Source organism: Mastomys coucha, unplaced genomic scaffold, assembly GCF_008632895.1.
Source record: "Mastomys coucha isolate ucsf_1 unplaced genomic scaffold, UCSF_Mcou_1 pScaffold9, whole genome shotgun sequence".
Classification (NCBI taxonomy): domain Eukaryota; kingdom Metazoa; phylum Chordata; class Mammalia; order Rodentia; family Muridae; genus Mastomys; species Mastomys coucha.
This window is the reverse complement of record NW_022196915.1, coordinates 3,485,457-3,489,600: the sequence shown is the minus strand read 5'-3', so window position 1 is coordinate 3,489,600 and position 4,144 is coordinate 3,485,457. Positions and strand designations below refer to the sequence as shown.

Genomic DNA, 4,144 nt, shown 5'->3' with positions numbered 1-4,144 from the left:
TCTTAATGCCTTGATTTCTATTCAGTTTGATATTAACCTGTAATCCATCTTCTGGTTTTTCAATCTTGCTAGCACCCAGGACCTCTCCTGTGTTTATATTAACGGTTTGGAAAGTTTGTCTTTTATAAATTAAGCCATCTGGAACTGATTTTCATGCATGATATAAGATCTGGATTCAGTTTTATGTGTTTTCTTCTCTATAGGTCAAAACATCTGTGTTTTTCCCTAATGCTTCAGATGTCAGCCCAGTTTCCAGGTGCAAACGGTTGGCACCTGCTCTGGGATTCCTCCCTGGCTCTGTTTGCCCCTCTCAGGTCTCTACACCCTGATCTTCTTCACTCATTTCATATGGATTCTTCTATTCTGTTCATACAAATCCCTTAGTGTTCCTCTGGGATCTTGATGCTCTGCTCTGCTTTATAGGCTTTAGAAAAAATTTTAAATTATTGAAAACTGTGTTGAAACTTTCTCATCATCTTTTTAAATTCTGTGAACGAACAACTTAAGCCTTCTATAAACATGGGCATTCTCCCTACTCACTGGGATCCTTTTTTAAAAAACATTTTATTTTTATTTATGTGTATATGTTTTTGTGTGTATATGAACATATATACAGGTGCCCACACAGGCCGGAAAAGGGTGCTGCATTCCTTGGAGTTGGAGTCACAGGAGATTGTGAGCTATCTAAAATGGTGCTGGAAGTAGTATTTTCATCCTCTGTAAGAGCAGTGCGTGCTCATCACCACAGAGCCACTTCTGTAGCCCTGATGTTGTTGTCCTCTTCAGTATTACTTCATAATGTAATGAAGAGAGGTTCGCTCTCTTCTTGCCATCACTTCCTGGTTCTCTATGACTTCATTAGACTCAAGACTAAAGGCCACCCCAAAAGAAGATTACTAGTCTTCTTGTTTCTGGGACCAGAGGCAAAAGCGATTGCTGTGTTTGGATATGTTTTGTCCCCAAAGGAACATGTGACAAATGCTTTGTGTCTATGTGGCTCTTGAAGTGATGAGACCTTCAAAAGGTGGGACCTCAAGGATGGTGATTAGAGTAATGGAGCATCACTCTGATGAATACTGTCTTCAGGAATCCAGTTAGTTCTTAGCACTTAGTGTTCCTCTAAGATTGGATGGTTCTGTAACAAGCTTGACTTTCTTGGCTAATGACTGACTCTCTCTTTTCTATCTTTTATGAGAGACTCACAGATGCCACAATCAGGATCATGGTTTTGAAGCTCTAAAGCTATGAACTAAATAACTGCCCTTCCCTCCGCCCCCTGGCTTTTCGAATAAATTACCCTGCCTCAGTTACTCTTGTTCAGTGATAAGAACATACTAAGGCATGTAGAGATAATATTTTGGGTATTGTATGGATGCATTACTTGTCAATTTAAAAGCCTATGGCTTAGTCAGGAAATAGGAAGTGTGGCATCAGGGAGGTAGAAAGAATTCTGGGATGGAGCCAGGTATGGAAGATTTGCTTGGGAAGATGTAATGAGATGGACCCATGGAACTTGAGCACAGGTAGCCAGCCACACAGTGGAATGTAGAATAGGGTAAATGGATTATAGTAAGTTATGATCTACTCAGAGAAGAGCCTAGATATATTTCCAAGGTATTCATAAATATATTATGAGTCTGAGTCTTATATCTGAGGTCATGGAGGTGACAGGAAGAACCAGTCAGACCTAACTTTTACAAAGGCAGATACTACTTCCAAGGTAATACAACTCTTTATGTGATCCAGTATGTCATAGTTACAGTTTCAGTGTAATTAAAAAGAGATAAGAGGAACTTATATTTGTAAACTTAGGAAAGCAGAAACACCAGAGAGAATATCACCTCCTTGTTCCTATCACCCCAGGTCCTGTGGTGGAAAACAGAACCAGGACTGAGTGTCCTTTTCTGCTCTTCCAATTCATTTAGGGAGTAAGGGATGCTCTGTTACATGGCATCATTGAGCCTGCATCTGGTTTCTGTCCATCCAGTTTCATCAGTTTTGAATCAGGAACTCCTGCCAAGTCCATAGTTAGGAACTCCTGCCAAATTCTGGCTTTAGATAAGTTGTTCTAATTTTCAGCACCACTGAGCTTTTCTGGGCCTCTGAACTTCAAAGGTATTTAAGTTAGAAGGCAGAGGCTAGCTCAACACCCTTTGTAATAGAAACACCCAGTGTTACCAGCTTTCACATTAAATGAATTTATGTCTTTTGACCACATAAATAAAACCACATGGCCAACAAATACTGGGTGTTGAAACTAGAACTTTTGTACATGTTTAAATAAGATCCATATTTTCCTATTTCGTGACTGGTTTTCCTTTTTTATGAGATTGTTACAAATACCATGAAAACTCTGAAGGCAAAAAAAAAAAAAAAAAAAAAAAAAGAAAAAAAAAAAAAAAAAAAAAAAAAAAAAAGGAAAAGAAGAAAAAGATTATGAAAAGGAGATGTTTGCACATCTGAAGTTGAGGAGAGTTCAGATGTCTTCTGTTTTATTATTTCTGTTTTCCATATTTGTCCCCAAAGCACAATAGTTCTGTTAAGTGCTTTCTACTGTGTCAGGTATTTTATTTGTGAGAAAAACCTGCATTGGTTAATACTCTAAATCTGGTCACATTGGCAATTTGACAGGCTTGAGGATCACCTGAAGGACTTAGCTATGTCTGTGGAGGTGTTTCTACAGATTATAACCTGAGGGGGAAGGGACCCTTATCACCATGCCATAAGCCTGGGTCCTAGGCTAACAAAACAGGCAGAAGGATGAGCATGAGTATTCATCTCCTGCAGGTGCCACATGAGCAGCCACCACAACTTCCCACCATCACACCTGTGTTCCTTGGAGTGTGTGCCAAAATAAACCCTCCTCTCCTTAAATTGCTTGGTCATGCATGCTTTCACAGCAGTGATAGAAATGTAACTGGAGCAACACTTCTATCTGTGGTGGTTTGAATGACTCACAGAGTTGAACACTTGCTCTCCATTTGGTGGCGATGTTTGGAAAAGTTACAGAACCTTTAGGAGGCAGAGACTTGCTAGAGCAAGGGGACAGACTTTGAGAGTTCTCACTTCATTTTCTGTCCTCTCTCCTTGTCCTCTCCCTATTCTCTTTCTTTCTTCCTGCAGATGAAATTGTGATCAGCCAACTTCCTGCACTTACCAAGCACTCAAGGGCTGCTGCCATGCCTTCATAGGCTGCTGCGATGCACCAGTATTGAGAATACAGCACTGAACAAGGCAGAACATGCCTCCCTTTATGCTCCTCTCTGGTATTCCCTAAGATGTCCCTGGAACTCTCCAAGCATGCTCTCGTGCCATAGACTTTGCACTTCCTATTCACTATCACTAGGAATACTTCTGATATCCAGACTGGATTGCTCCCTGATTTCTTTACACCCCTGCAGGGTTTGCTCCTTGTCTAACCTATATAAAAGAGAAACCATACCTATACCCATGTCCCTTCCTCTGTTGGCTTACAGTCTCTACCACCATGTGACAGGCTACATATTGAATCACTTGCTTTTTATTTATCTGCATCTGTCTCGTAGATGGAAGCATCATGAGGGGTGGGCCTCTCTTTCTTTAGTACTATCACAGAATAGGCTGAATCATGGTAGAGAATAGAGGGTGGAATGAGATTTTGGATCCAGTATTGCATAGTCTGTTAACAGAAAAACAGCATGCTATTTCCCTAAACTGATGAATTCTTCCTTTGGACTGTTCAGATGTGCACACTAAACTGAATGGGCATCTTTATCTTTCCAAATGGAACTCTGTTACAATTGGTATTTACCCACAGTAGTGTAAGGAGAAGGACAACAGAAGCCCTACTTTGTGGCTCTACAAAACAATTAAAAGCCTCCTCTGTGCCTCACTTAGAGGAAAATATCCACGGAAGAAGGCTCTGGAGCCATCCTCACCAGACTCAGAGCTGCTTCATAGTCATGCAGTGTTCTCACTTCTTATTTATTCCCTGAAGGGACAAAGCAGCAACTGTTGGAGTATTTTAATTAACAAGATACTGAAATTAAACTAACCTAATTTAACGTTATATTCCATTAAAGGGACCATCACGTGTCAGGCAGCACCTACACTGATAAAATAATAATAATAATAATAATGATAATAATAATAATAATAATAATAA

At 40.0% G+C, this 4,144-nt stretch overlaps 1 long non-coding RNA gene across 1 annotated transcript; it reads left to right on the top strand.

The window, feature by feature from the left end:
- The first annotated feature begins 922 nt into the window (after positions 1-922).
- LOC116085370 lies at positions 923-3,298 on the top strand. The gene is made up of 2 exons (XR_004116516.1): positions 923-1,024; positions 3,124-3,298. It is a non-coding gene; the product is annotated as an uncharacterized LOC116085370 (long non-coding RNA).
- Positions 3,299-4,144: the final 846 nt, after the last annotated feature.